General features: G+C 37.4%; 1 protein-coding gene across 21 annotated transcripts in view; it reads right to left on the bottom strand.

Annotated features, from left to right (window-relative positions):
* Positions 1 to 16347, bottom strand: part of LOC147365801 (uncharacterized) — an 856584-nt gene that overhangs the window by 521653 nt on the left and 318584 nt on the right. Inside the window, exon 4 of one of the 21 annotated variants that reach the window (XR_015132782.1) lies at positions 78 to 2544. The exons of 19 other annotated variants lie outside the window; for them this stretch is intronic. The gene's annotated coding sequence lies outside the window, so the exon portion shown is untranslated. Of the gene's footprint in view, positions 1 to 77; positions 2545 to 16347 lie in introns of those variants that run through there. One more of the 21 variants, XR_015132777.1, reaches the window with a different exon arrangement.

Raw genomic sequence — 16347 nt, forward strand, 5'->3', positions numbered from 1 at the left:
GGGATTTTCTGGGCAAGAGTACTGGAGTGGAGTGCCATTGCCTTCTCCAAGAAATGGTTTTAGGAGATAGTAAATTTAAGTACGGCTAGTTTGGTTTATGTCTAGTTTTGGTTTGCTTACTTGCATGTTTGTTTCTATCCTTATTTTTCAAACATTTTGAGGGTTTTGTGTTGTGGGGGAGGGTTGTCTTGATTGTTAACTGTAATACAGTATTATATTAATTTTAGGTGTACAAAATAGTGGTTCAACATTTATATATTCGGTTGGCCAAAAAAGTTTGTTTGGGTTTTTCCATTACATCTTAATAAAAATAGTTGTATTTTTTAACTAAAAATTCTTTTCTTAACCCACAGACTAAAATAAATTTGGAAAAGTTAAAGTAAGTCGTGAAATAGAGAGAGGAAAGAAAAAAAATCTAAAAAAGTTTGGCAGGAACTAGGTTAGGAGAAAACTTATCAGATCTCTGAATAAGGAAACATTTCTTCAATACTAAAAATCAAGAAACTTTAATGATGTTCATTTCACTGTTTGTCTTAGTAACAAGAAACATACTGATAAAAGGACATAAATATGTAAAAAAGAAAAACACTTAAAACTAGTAAAAAGAGTAAAGAAAATATTTGCAACTAATAAGATAGATAAATAGTCAAAATTCTTACTTTGTAAAGGAAAACAGCACAAAATGCAAAAAACGGGGCAAGAATATGAAGAGAAAATACACAGAAGAAAAATTATGAAATAGCTAACATACTTGTTTTAAACTTAAGCTAACTAGTAATCAAATTACTGTAATTGAAAACAAAAAGACATCATTTTTCACCTACAGAATTTGCAATGAATAGTCAAAGTATCAAAGTCAACGGTCTCAAGGATGTGGTAAATTAGGCATTCTTTTCCACCATTACTTGGAATGTAAATTGGTCCATTTTTCTTGGAAAAGAGTTTAATACTGTGTATCAAATCTGGAAAATATTCAAACCTTTTTACCCTGTAATTTCACATCTAGAAAGGTATCTGGATAAACCAATAATGAATATATTAAAACTTTGAATGCAATGACGTTCATTTCACTGCTTATCTTAATAACAAAAATTAGAAATAAGACAATAGAAACGTCAAAAAGCATAGGAATGGTGAGGAGGCTGGGTCATGTTCGTGCTGCACAGTAATATGCAACTGATAAAATATTTTAGAAGAATTCTTAGTGATATTAAAAATATCAGTGATATATTATGCTGCAAAAAACCAGGATAATAACTATACTCAGAGAAATAAGACAAATATATCTTTAAGGAAATACACCAAAATGCTAGCAATTTTATATAAATGATTGTTTATAAGTAAATGCATTGTGTTATTTATTCTGTACACTTTCCTATATTCCTTATTTTGTTTAAATATTATCTTTAATGCCAACAATCATAGTCTATTTGACAACATATATGAATATATATGACCGCATCAAATACTTTTATTAATAATATTATTTAAAAGATAAGTTCTCTATGGGTCTCTAAAAACAATCATCAAAATATTTTAAAGTTTCCATATCTTTCTGATTCATCTTGTTATAATACAAATATTGTATAAGATTCAAACTCCAAGTGGCCCATTATTATAAGTATTTCTATTATTATTTGACAGTTTTTTTTCTAGCAAATTAAAGAAAGAATTTAGTGAATATTTTTTAAAACAGTCTGAAAAAATGTTCTTGTAACATTTTTAAACATTACTATGGAAATGAATATTGACTTTTTTCCAGTTTCATGTACCAAACAATAACATTGCATGAAGACCAGAAAATAAACAGGATAAGAAAACAGGAAAATCTGCATATAGTATTCAAACTGAGAATACGAAAAGGAAACGATGACCTTAAACAATGAAAGTAAATTGGATTTCTGAAAGCCTTTAGTTTTAATAATCTACAATGTTATTAGCGTTAGGGAAAATTAAAATGTACAAACTTTATTTTGTCAGTGAAACATTATTTTAATTGGTTTTCTTTGAGATAATGGACACTGAAGTCACATTTTCAGGATTTTGTGAAGACTGGAAGCTTGACCTGAAGCAGAGTTTTACTCAGTGAATTACTTGTATCATCTTAAGTTATTTGATGCCTCTAAGAATCAGTTTTAATTTATTAACAAGGTCGATACTATACAAACTACTTATTATACATTCTAATCCCAAAATGCATTTATTATGTTTTTTCTATTGCTCCTAAACTTTCTGAATGAGATTAATATTCTAATAGAAATTTATTTCTGTCTTTATAATTCTGGATGATAATAACCTAACAATGTCTTTTTCCAAAGAAAGTGACTACGTGAGTACATGCTCAGTGGATAGATTAGCTTCAATGTATCCAACCAATTCTTTGCAAGCTCAGAACTTACAGTCCACCAGAGTCCTCTGTCCATGGAATTTTCCAGACAAGAATACTGGGGTGGGTTGCCATTTCCTACTCCAGGGGATCTCTTCAACCCAGGGGTCAGACTCACATCTCCTGCACTGTAAGCAGATTCTTAGCCACTGTGCCATCTGGGAAGCCCAAGGAAAGTGATTACATATTAAAACAAAAATTATAAAGTTTTATTTTAAAATATTTGTACATTATATATACACAATACATCAAGGTTGTATATGTATAGTAATATTGTATATATTTAATAACATTACATTGTGTATTTATATGTATGAATATTATTCATTCATCAGAAAGAAGAAATCTGCCATTTCTAATAACATGAATGGACTTTGAGGGCATTATGCTAAGTGAAATAAGTCAAACAGAGAAAGACAAATACTGTATGACATTAGGTATATGTGAAATCCTTAAAAAGTCAAACTTGTAAAAGTAAAGTAGAATGGGTTACCAGTGCCTGGGGACTAGGAGAATTAGAGAGATGTTGGTCAGGAGGAACGAATTTCCAGTTAAAAGATAAGTAAGTTCTGGGGACTTAATGCACATGCATTATGACAATAATTAACAGTATTGTATTACATATTTGAAAATAGTTGAAAGACTAGATCTTAAATGCTTCATCACAAACAGGAAATGGTAATTATGTGGTATAATGGAGGTATCAGTACTACAGCGGTATCATATTGCAGTATGTAAATGTATCAAGTCCACAATATACCTTAAACTTACACAATGTTATATTTCAACTGTATCTCAATAAACCTGGAAAGAATAAAGTAAAATAGTCAGCTAGAGGGAGAGCAAAGGTTCAGGATGAGTGATAAAAATAAAAGTCTTTTAAAAAACATATAAGCAGATAAATAAAATTAAAAATAAATTTAAAATGTAGAAGATATAAGAAGGACCTAGACAGGAGTATTGAAATCATGCAGTTCAAAAGTAGGGAGATTTCATGTAGACCAATGCTCTGCTAAAATAGGGGAACACATGTATACCTGTGGTGGATTCATTTTGATATTTGGCAAAACTAATACAATTATGTAAAGTTTAAAAATAAAATAAAATAAAATAAATAAATAAAATAGGAGATTATTCTGAAATATTCTCAAAAATGTTTCCCCAACCTCAATGAGGAGATAGAAAATTGTGGACTTACAGGTGGCATGTGATGTCTCTCAAGTTACAGGTCCAACTCACAGATTACTCCCTTTTCAGACTTTTCAATGCCATGCTAATGGCCTTACAAAAAGACCTCTTCTAAATAAGAACAAGACCTATTAATGCAATTGCAACAGTGCAGAGCCAAAGCATAATGGAACCAGAAAAAGAAAAAAGTAAGGAAGAATACTGATTATGTTATTTATTTAAAATTTTGGTATCTTCTTCATCGTGTTTTATATATTTTTTTAATATTGTATTGATATATCAACCTTGATTACTGATTGTTTGGCATCCCCTTAAATTCTGCATGTAAAGTGAGTACCTTACTCATCTCACCTAGTCCCAGCTCTCAGTTATAATTTCTACTTTGTTTCTGGTTAGTATTATTTGACAAATGAATCCCTAACATGCTTTAGTTTGTTGTTTCTTTTCACAAAGAGAACAACCATGCCTGTAGAAGCAGAATTAATTTCAAAAGATGTATATAACTGAGAGAAGTTCCTATCATATGCATACAAGGCAAGGATTATATTACCAGGTTTTGTGCTTCAGCACAAATACTGTACACCCTGCAGTACTTCGTTCCCATCTCAAGTTGGGCAGGATTCCACCAATCATCAATACCTGGTAGAACATTCTGGCCTTGTATGGGCACAAACGAAACCTTGTGTGCATGAGGACCCAGGAGAAAGGAGCAGTCACCCCACAAGAGACTGAGCCAGACTTGCCTGTGAGTGTTCAGATGTCTCTGGTGGAGGTATGTGTCAAGAGTAACCTGATGGGTGGTAAGTATACAGACTGCAGCAGTCCTGAGAGGCACATTATGTTGTTAGACGTACTTTGGCCTCAGGCCAAACTACAGGGAAGGAACACAGCCCCACCTATCATCAGAAAATTGGTTTAAAGATTACTGAGCATGGCCTTGCCCACCAGAGCAAACCCAGTCTCCCCACAGCCAGTCCCTCCAATCAGGAAGCTTCCACAAGCCTCTTATCCCCAACCATCAGACAGACAGAATGAAAACCACAACTGAAAACTAACCCAACTGATCACATGGATCACAGCCTTGTCTAACAATAAAACTATGGGCCATGCCATGCCACCCCAAACAGACGGGTGATGGTGGACAGTTCTAACAAAGCGTGGCCCACTGGAGATAGAAATGGCAAACCACTTCAGTATTCTTGCCTTCCTAACCCCATGAGGAGTATGAAAAGACACAAAGATATGACACTGAAAGATGAACTCCCCTGGTCAGTAGATGTTCAGTATGCTACAGGAGATGAGCAGAGAAATAGCTCTGGATGGAATGAAAAGGCAGAGCAAATGCAGAAACAACACCCAGCTGTAGATGTGTCTGGTGGTGAAAGTATACTCTGATGCTGTAAAGAGCAATATTGCATAGGAACCTGGAATATTAATTAGGTCCATGAATCAAGGTAAATTGGAAGTGGTCAAACAGGAGATGGTAAGAGCGAACATCAATATTTTAGGAATCAGTGAACTTAATGGACAGGAATGGTCAAATTTAATTCAGATGACCATTATATCTACTACAGTGGGCAGGAATCTCTTAGAAAAAATGGAGTAGCCCTCACAGTCAACCAAAGAGTCCAAAATGCACTACTTAGGTGCAGTCTCAAAAACATCAGCATGATCTTGGTTTGTTTCCAAGGCAAGCCACTGAATTTGACAGTAATCCAAATCTATGCTCCAACCACTAATGCTGATAAAGCTGACATTGAATGGTTCTATGAAGACGTACAGGACCTTCAGGAACTAACACTAAAAAAGATGCCCTTTTCATCTAAAGGACTGGAATGCAAAAGTAGGAAATCGAGAGATGCCTGGAGTAAAGGCAAGTTTGGCCTTGGAGTACAAAATGAACAAGGGCAAAGGCTAACAGAGTTTTGCCAAGTGAACGCACTGGTCATAGCAAACAACATCCCATTCAACAACAAGAGACAACTCTGCATATGTACATTACCAGTACAACACTGAAATCAGACTGATTATATTCTTTGCAGTCAAAGATGGAGAAGCTCTATACAGTCATCAAAAACAAGACCAGGAGCTGACTATGGCTCAGATCATGAACTCCTTATTGCAAAATTCAGACTTAAATTGAAGAAAATAGGGAAAACCACTAGGCCATTCAGATATGACCTAATTCAAACCCCTTATGATTATACAGTGGAAGTGACAAATAGATTCAAGGGATTGGATCTGATAGACAGAGTGCCTGAAGAACTATAGAGATTTATAACGTTGTACAGGAGGCAGTGATAAAAACCATTCCAAAGGAAAAAAAAAAGGCAAAATGGTTGTCTGAGGAGGCCTTACAAATAGCTGAGAAAAGAAGAGAAGTGAAAGGCAAAGGAAAAAAGGAAAGATATACCCATTTGAATGCAGAGTTCCAAAGAATACCAAGGAGAAATAAGATAGCCTTCCTCAGTGATCAATGCAAACAAATAGAGGAAAACATTAGAATGGGAAAGACTACAGTTCTCTTCAAGAAAATTAGAGATACCAAGGGAACATTTCATGCAAAGGAAAGAAACAGTATGGACCTAACAAAAGCAGAGGATATTAAGAAAAGGTGGTAAGAACACAAAGAAAAATTATACAAAAAAGATTTTAACGACCTGGATAACATCAATGGCGTCATCACTCACCTAGAGCCAGACATCCTGGAATGCAAAGTCAAGTGGGCCTTAGAAAGCATCACCACGAACAAAGCTAGTGGAGGTGATGGAATTCCAGCTGAGCTATTTCAAGTCTTAAAAGATGATGCTGTGAAGTGTTGCACTTAGTATGTAGCAAAACTGGAAAACTCAGCAGTGGCCATAGGACTGGAAAAGGTCAGTTCTCATTCCAATCCCAAAGAAGGGCAATGCCGAAGAATGTTCAAACTACTGCACAATTGTTCTCATTTCACACACTAGCAAGGTCATGCTCAAAATCATTCAAGCTATGCTTCAACAGTATGTGAACCAAGAACTTCAAGATATACAAGATATATTTAGAAAAAGCAGAGGAACCAGAGGTCAAATTGACAACATCTGTTACATCATAGAAAAACCAAGAGAGTTCCAGAAAAACATTTACTTCTGCTTCATTGACTATGCTAAAGACTTTGATTGTGGATCACAAAAAACTGGAAAATTCTTCAAGAGATGGGAATACCAGACCACCTTATCTGCCTCCTGAGAAACCTGCATTCAAGTCAAGAAACAACAGTTAGAACCAGGCATGGAACAATGGACTGGTTCAAAATTGGGAAAGGAGTACATGAAGGCTGTATATTGTCACCTTGCTTATTTAACTTATATGCAGAGTACATCATGCAAAATGCCAGGCGGGATGAAGCACAAACTGGAATCAAGATTGCTGGGAGAAATATCAACAACCTCAGACATGCACATGATACCACCCCAATAGTAGAAAATGAGGAGGAACTAAAGAGCATTTTGATGAAGATGAACGAGGAGAGTGAAAAACCTGGCTTAAAACTCAACATTCAAAAAACTAAGATCATGGCATCTGGTCCCATCATTTCATGACAAATTGATGGAGAAACAATGCAAACAGTGACAGACTTTATTCTCTCGGGCTCCAAAATCACCACGGACAGTAAATGTACCTGTTCAATTAAAAGACACTTGCTCTTTGGAGAAAAGCCATGACAGACCTAGACAGCATATTAAAATAGCACAGATATCATTTTGGCAATAAAGGTCCATTTAATGATAGCTATGGTTTTTCCAATAATTATGTATGGATGTGAGAGCTGGACCATAAAGATAGCTGAACACTGAAGAATTGATGCTTTTGAACTGTGGTTTGGCGAAGACTCTTGAGAGTCCCTTGGACAGCACAGAGATAAAACCAGTCCATCTTAAAGGAAATCAACCTGAATATTCATTGGAAGGAGTGATGCTGAAGCTCCAATACTTTGGTCACCAAATGTGAAGTGCCGACTCATTAGAAAAGACCCCGATCCTGGGAAAGATTAAGGTGGGAGGAGAAGGTGATGACAGAGTACGAGATAATTGGATGGCATTACTGACTCAATGAACATGAGTTCGAGCAAGCGCCAGGAGATGGTGAAGGACACAGAAGTCTGGTGTGCTGCAGTCCATGGGGTTGTGAAGAGTCAGACACGACTGAGCAACTGAACAACAACAAATCCTCGATTAACAACAAGCCTCAACTTCACCTTCTTTGGGGAAATGAATCAGGAAGAAGCCAACATATGAGCCTATGTTGTATCTCAGAATTAGTTTTGTTACTATGATTATGCAGTGTGACCCAAGGCAACAGATGTGAACTTTCTAGGGCAGAGGGCTATGGTGATGGCCACTGCCTATGTTTATTAGGATACTGTAACCTTTTCTCAACGCAAATTTACTTGATATTTACTCCAGAAGTCATTTCGTCTCCAGCTTAGAGTCAACTATTACTGATCCTTTGACCCAGTCTTCTTTATATTACCTATTTTCAAATCAGGTTTCTTCTTGGGTTGAAAAATTTTTAGTGTAAAGAGTCAGAGAGTACATATTCTAGGCTTTGAAGTTCATATAGGTTCAATTACAACTACTCGGCCCTGACATGCAAGCTGAAGAGCAGCCTAGCCAAGACAAAAGAAGGATGCACCTGTGTTTTGATAACTTTGTCTACAGAAATAAGCAGCAGACCACATTCAGCTCATGAATTACTGTTTGCCAATTACTGATGCTCAATCTTGTGCTTACTAAGTAGCTTCTGGAACTCCAAAGAATCATGGTTTCATTCCACTGAAGTTATTTTAATCCTCATCTCAATATATGAAGTGCAGTAACTGACCTCAAATTGGTGTGTTCAGATTTTTTAACATGTGTGCCTGCTACAGCTTCTAAGTTCCTGGGAAGTGGAGAAAAAGGGTAAACTAGGACATAAACCTTGACTTAAAGCCCATTCAGATCAGTCGCTCAGTCATGTCCGACTCTTTGCGACCCCATGAATCGCAGCACGCCAGGCCTCCCTGTCCATCACCAACTCCCGGAGTTCACCCAGACTCACGTCCATCGAGTAAGTGGTGCCATCCAGCCATCTCATCCTCTGTCGTCCCCTTCTCCTCCTGCCCCCAATCCCTCCCAGCATCAGAGTCTTTTCCAATGAGTCAACTCTTCCCATGAAGTGGCCAAAGTACTGGAGTTTCAGCTTTAGCATCATTCCTTCCAAAGAAATCCCAGGGCTGATCTCCTTCAGAATGGACTGGTTGGATATCCTTGCAGTCCAAGGGACTCTCAAGAGTCTTCTCCAACACCACAGTTCAAAAGCATCAATTCTTCAGCGCCCATTACTGTAGCTTTTCTTGTACTAAGGTTATCTTGTTTTCTGTATTACGTTATGTCCTAAAATGGATTACTCAGAAAGCAAACTGCATCTCTGGGATTTGCATGCATGAGGTTTGTTAAGAAATACCCTCGGGGACATTGGTGAGGGATAATGGAGGCAAGGCTGGGTGATGGAGAGGTTGGTGGTGCTTTAGTCACTCAGTTGTGTCTGACTCTTGTGACCCCATGGACTGTAGCCTGCCAGGCTCTTTGGTCCATGGGATTCTCCAGGCAAGAATACTGGAGTGGGTTGATATTTCCTTCTCCAGGGGATCTTCCTGTCCCAGGAATCAAACTGGGTCTCCTGCATTGCAGGCAGATTCTTCACCAACTGAGCTATAAGGTAAGCCAATGGAGAGACTGGACAGAAGTTAGAAACAGAGGTCTTAACCAACATGAGAGGAGCTCCAGATCTGGGGTAGACCTGCAAAATTATCTTGATTTTATAAGGAAGCTAGGGCTTTGTACCCTCATACTGTCCAGTCATGGGTGTAGGATGCCCCCATGAAAGAGAAGTGGAAGCAGCAGCTTCCTTTGACAAATGTAATTCCTACAGAGGAATCCTGATAATTCCACAATCAACACCTCTGGAAGCTGAGGCTGGTAAAAATATGTGTTTATTTCTAAAGAGGGCATCTGGCCAGCACCTCACAATATACATTGCAGCTGCTTGTATCGACTTGCTCTATAAGGTAAACTCACCTCATCTGGAACACAGATGATCCAGTATTTTGATTGATCTCTTTTCATAGGGAAGCTTACAAATGTGTCATCAATAAGAATCATTGCTGGAGCTGGTTTCAAGCTCAGAATAATACTCATCATCTCTTTCCTTTTCCACCCGGTCATCTAGATTACACTCATACCCAGCTGGAACCTCCATTGGTCCAGTGATGTACTGGTGTAGACTATGATGCAAATGAGAACTTTGTCCCTGATTATCTTGCCCTTTTCATGCTATGGTTGCTGCATTTGTCCATTGATTCCCAATATTGGACAAAAAACTGAAAGAAAAGTTCCAATAGATCATCTGAATCCCAAATATACTGTATATTTCTCCCTGCCCAAATTATATAATAAAATCCCTACCATATCCTGAGGATCACAGTCAATTACCCTTCATAGGATAGCTCTTTCCTTGTCTGATTATCTCGTTACAAAAAACACAAAGGAACATAATATAAGTTACAACTTAAATATAAATTTAAGTTTAATGGAAGACTCATTGAGTCACACATCAGAAGCATTTCCCCTCTGGAACAAGAAGCTATAGATTCAGGGAGACCAGAATTGTGGAGAAGGCAAGCACAAATTATCCAAGTTAGTACTTGTTAAAAGTAAAAGGTAAAGTTCTAATAAGCAAGATCACTCCAGCTTCCATTTTGTTTTGGAGACCCATTTATTCTGGCATTAGCCTCTCGGTTCTGGAAAACTAGGGTAGCTGTTCACTCTCAGATGAAGGGTACCAACTTCTGAAGGCCACCAGGGATACCAGATGTCAAAGTTAGAGGCTGTGAAAGCCAACTGCGGGCTTTAGCTGATACTTGTAAATTTCAGGTTTGCTCATTGGTTCTGAATTGTTTTGTTTTCTCTCCTACTTTATATCCATTTTACCTTCCCAATTACATGTCTTGTGGATTTCAGACTCTGAAATGAAAAGCAACAGCTTTACAGAGACTACTTAACTGGTTCCCACAGTGTGTAAGTTCAAACACCTATAACAAAGCAGTTCTGCTTCTCTGATTGAAACTTTACTGATATACTTGGTGTCCCCACAGTCTAGAAGCCTCCAACTACAAATGCGTATCTCTTGAAGTATTATTGTGCAGTAATTGAGAGCACTGCTTTTGGAGACAGGAATACCAGTACTTGAATCTTTCCTGTTCAATCCACTAGGTGTGGAATCAATCATGAACAAGTTACATAAATTCCATGTTACTGCTCCTCCATCAATAAAATGTGGGAAAATGCAAAGATCATTGTGAAGATTAAACATGATTTTAAATTATTAATTTGTGAATTAAAATTAGCATGTAACAAATATTTTTATTATGATTATTAAATTTTTTCAACTCCTTTAAAATTCTCTAGGTATTTAAAGCTTTTGTCCTTTTGTTAAAGCAAACAAAGGAGTATTGTTTGGGACTTTTCATGTATAAAACATTATACTGTTTGATACAAAAACAAAAACAAACATAAATAACAAAAAATAAGGAAAAAAACTTCTACCCTATATCTAGCATGAATGGAACACATTATTCCACAATTGGCAAAAAGATACATTAATACTCTTTTTGGTAAATAGTTACTTCTTTAAATTATAGGAAGGGAGGAATGATGCTATCTGGGGAGGGAAAACATTGTGTTACCCTTTTGGAATCCCTTTGGTGCATTTAGATCAGGTTCTTATTTCAAGTCATCTATAAGAACCCACAGTTTCTGTTGCCCCAGCCTTGAGAAGGCAGCTCTACTTAGAACTCTGTGCAGCAGCAGGAAATGGCAGCCCACTCCAGTACTCTTGCCTGGAGAATCCCACGGACAAAGGATCCTGGTGGCTATAGTCCATGGGGTCGCAAAGAGTCAGACACGACTGAGTGCCTTTCGCTCACTTTTAGAACTGTGCAGTGGGAGCCTTCACTTGTTTTCCTTTCTCATACTCTTTGCACAAAGACTCTGTAAGGGCTCCCACCTGTCTGTCTACTTAAATTGCTTCCCTTCAGCAGAATTGACAATTGCTGATTCCCTAATGCCCTCAATAAGTCATGATCAGGTAATTTTTCTTTTACATTTTTCAGAACAGCAAATGAAAGCCTCTCTCCTAGCTGTCTCTTATGGTCTATTTACTGACCCCCCATAGATTACTCTGGCTTATCTTATTGACCTATTGCTGAGGCACAGCTGACTCCTCACTCGTGGTTCCTTCCAACAGGAAGGTAAAATTCCGCTGAACGTGACTGGGTTCTTTATCCTGGTACTAAAGTAAAAATGTCTGTAAGACAAGAAAGGAAGCTTCATGCCATAACAAATTCAGAACTGATGGAACACTGTACATCCAGTAGTTTTTCTAGATTTGCCAGAATTTTCAGGGCTTTCTGAGTTTCTCAGACTATTACAGTTTATTTTAGGAGCATTGAGAAGGGTATAGTCAACGAAGGCATTAAGGACCCAGAAGATAATGAAAGCATTAAGCACTTCATACCATGAAACTATTCAGGACATCACCATGTCCTATAAACCTATCCTTCCAGCCCTGGGATCTTTATACAGGTAATTTTGGAGTTTTCATGAAAAATAAGAGTCAATATTGTGATTTCCCTGGATCCATCCCAATTTTAGCTCTAAAAATCGCACATTCTGGGAAATCCTACAGTCCTAGGCATGCTACAGCAGTTGGTCATCCCATACGGAGTCACTAGAAATATGGACTCTGGAGACAAGAAGACCAGGGAGCAATTCCTGGCTCTAGTTGTTTCTAGTTATATCATTTTGGACACGTAATTCAACTCCAATCAGATCTTAATTACCCTCAACTATACTTAAGAGGAGAAATACTTTTTTAAACAGGTTTGCTCCAAATAGAATATGAAATATTGAATTTATTTCACATAGTTTCACAGACATTATGAATTATTAATATTAGCTATTGTGAGTATTGGTGATGTTACTTGATATTGAGTACCTCTTAGGTTAATTCCTACAGCTTTTAAAGGTGTTGGTAGAACAGGAACATTATAAGTTTACTCTTGAGAGTAGTAGATATGTGGTCCCAGAATCAAGAGCTTCTGGATTCCTAAGCAATTTCTCCATTGAGATTTTAAAACTCTGAAACATTTTACACAGGTGAATTCTATAACATGCTTCATGGGAAATGATACCTAAAATAAGAATTAGCAATGCTGTGGTTAAATGTATGATTCTGGAATTAAAAGATATGACCTTGACTTCTGGTTTCATCTTAAAGATTGTACAGTCTAATCTATTTGAGCCTGAAATTCTACATCAGCAAAGTGGGGATAATAATACTGATATCACAGGAAATGAGAGGATTCTTACTCGAGACAGCGCTTGAAAATTGTTCAGCACATTACCTGGCCATTTGAAAGTGCTCAATAATACTATAAAAATAGCTCACATTTAAGGGGCTTCTCTGGTGGCTCAGACAGTAAAGAATCTACCTACAATGCAGGAGACCCAGATTTGATCCTGGGTCAGGAAGATCCCTTGGAGTAGGGAATGGCTACCCACTCCAGTATTCTTATCTGGAGAACTCCATGGACAGAGAAGCCTGGTGGACTACCGTCCATGGGGTCACACAAGGCACAGAGAGATTAAGTACAATAACATGCCCAAGTTACACAACAAAAGATGTGTGATTAAGATTTAATCAAAGCCACCAGGCATCAGAGTCCAAACTTTCAATCATTAAACTATCACTACAGTGTCTCAGTGATAGAGCATGGAAAGGTGAAAAGATGAGAGAGCGATTCTTAAATATTGGCCTTCGAGAAAGGAAGTATGGGGTACAGAGTGAAATTATCAGCAGATTCAATATTCAGGGACCTTGATGAGTGGAACTACCCTCATTATCACGCTAGACTTCCTAACCAAAGGACAAGATTCTACTCACCCCCTAAAAGTGCACTTGGGGAAGTCACTTTTGAGTATGGACAGAAAGCTATAGCTTCATGTCCATCTCTGAAGGACACAGCTAAGCTGGGCTACAGACACACAGCCAGAGAAGAAAGCATCTTAGCACTTCTTTTATTCAGTCCTGTGACATACCAAATTTTCCCTGAAACTGAAAATTCATGTCAGGTTCCCAAAGAATTACTTTTTCATGTTTAGAATGATCTTATTATCACCATTTAGAGAAGGAAATGGCAACCCACTCCAGTATTCTTGCCTAGAGAATCCTGTGGACAGAGGAGCTTGGTGGGTTACTGTCCATAGGGTCGCACAGAGTTGGACACGACTGAAGCGACTTAGCCTGCATGCATGCATGCATTGGAGAAGGAAATGGCAGCCCACTCCAGTATTCTTGCCTGGAGAGTCCCTGGGCTGCCGTTTATGGGGTCGCACAGGGTCGGACACGACTGAAGCGACAACAGCAGCAGCAGCAGCACTATCACCATTAATCAGTGACAGATCAATCAAAAACAGGACAGTATAAGATCAAGGAAGTTGCTTTCAGCCGTAGAAACAACGTCATGCCACTAAAGAACTCCATGCTTTTCTGTATCTATTATTTGCAACACCAGTGAATTAAAAGCAACATGCTGATTTGGGACTCCTACTTTCAGTTAAAAGGACTTGGCTCCCATGTTAATAATGAGAACAAGTCAGATAAACTTCACTATTATACATTTATCTTTTCAAAACCACCAGAAAGCCAAGGTCACAAAGAACATGAATGAATTAAATTCCAGAAAATAACAAACTGTTCTAAGAGAGAAGGTACCTGCCGTTGTTTTCATCAAAACTACCTGAACTGCAGTAAGAAGAAACCGCCTAAAACAAGAAATTTTAATGGCCACATGGAGGCTGTAGTGATGAGCTGAAATCCTAAGGAGCTCCAGTCACCTGGTACACACACTCAACTACTAACTCTTCTTTATGAGTCTTCAGTAAGCATATAAGTAATTGTAATGAAACAACATCTGGGAAAGCTAAGAGTGTCCCGTTCCCTGAGAATTGGGCCTTTCCCACAAGTAAGACTAGGGCTTCATGGGGATGGTAACAGGGCAGGATGTAGAGAGAAGTTTTATGAACATGGTTGGATGGCATCACCGACTCAATGGACATGAGTTTGAGGAGGCTCTGGGAGTTGGTGATGGACAGGGAAGTCTGACGTGCTACAGTCCGTGGGGTCACAAAGAGTCAGACACGACTGAGCAACTGAATTGAACTGATTATCATCCGCACTTGTGCAGTCCAGGCTTTTACAGAATTCACTCTAGAGACTGTCAGAAAGCTGGGGAAATGTCAGTAGAATGGCAAAACATCTCTTATTGTTTAGAAAGCCAGAGATGAGATTAGAAAACAAGAACTCCTCAGTGATTAAAATTTGACTGCCAGAATTTAAAGCAGAGGGAGAGAGGAGAGATCCTACCATTCAGAAAGCTGTCACCTAAGTTGTAAAGCATAAAGAGACTGGTAAAAACTTGGCATGCTGAGATCTCAATCCCTGATAAAAGAAAAAGTCTTGACTCTAAAAAAGTAAAACTGGGTCTCCTTGGCGTCCAGTGGTTAAGACTTCATACTTCCAATGCAGGGGGCACAGGTTCAATCCCTGGTCAGACAACTAAGATCCCATGTGCCATGGGGTGTGGCCAAAAAGTAAAACAATAATAATAAATAAAAATTTTAAGCAAGGTATAAACTAAAACTAAATAGAACTGTATTAGTTTAGCACCCTACGCTAACAGCCTGACCAAAGAAGGAGCATAGCTTTTACTAGGTGTAATGTTTATTTCAGTCTCTATTTTACATACAGTGTCCAGAATATAATGAAATAGTACATGACTTATAGATAACTATAAAAATGTGATTTACAGTAAAAAGAGGAAACATTCAGCCAGAAGAGACACTGAGATAGCCCCAGGTGCAACAATTATCAGATAGAGATTTTATTTAGTGTTTGGTATTTTTGTTCCTCTTCTGAATTATTTATGGATTATCAAATACATTAAGTGAAAACAGAATAAAACTCAGAAAATTATCAAATCTCTAGAAACAAATCTAACCAAAGACATGAAAGACCTCTGTTTAAAAGTCTAAATATTGAAAATAATAATTAACAAAAATATAAATCAATATTACATGCTAATAGAACGTAAGACTCAATATTATTAATAGTTTTTCAAAATTGATTTTCAGATTCAATGCAAGTCAACAGAATCCCAGAGACTAGTTGAAATAGACAAATTCATTCTAAAATTTGTATAGAAATTCAAAGTATCTAGAATTGTAAAAACAATCTTGATAAACTGAAACTTGGAGGACTTTCTATATCTGATTACAAAGCTTACTGTAAAGCTATTATATTTAAGACTGTGTGGTAATAGCATACGGAAGAATAAATATCAGTGGAATACAATAGAGTTTAGATTAATTGCACATCTATACAGGCAATTTATTTTTGACTGATTTACCAAATCATTTTAATGGAGAAAGAAAAGCTTTTTTAAAGAAATGGTACTGAAACAATTGAATGTACTCCTGAAGGGAAACAAAAAATGAAGATCAACTTCTACTTTCCTTCATACCTGTAAACTCATTAGAGATAAATCACAGACCTAAATGTAGAAGCTAGATTCCTAAACAAGAAAACACATGAGAATGCATCATAACTAACAGTAGGGTATATTAGGGCTTTTCAGA

The sequence above is a fragment of the Bos grunniens genome, chromosome 9, assembly GCF_055505025.1.
Source record: "Bos grunniens cultivar Pamir isolate PY7600 chromosome 9, Bosgru_T2T1.0, whole genome shotgun sequence".
Classification (NCBI taxonomy): Eukaryota; Metazoa; Chordata; class Mammalia; order Artiodactyla; family Bovidae; genus Bos; species Bos grunniens.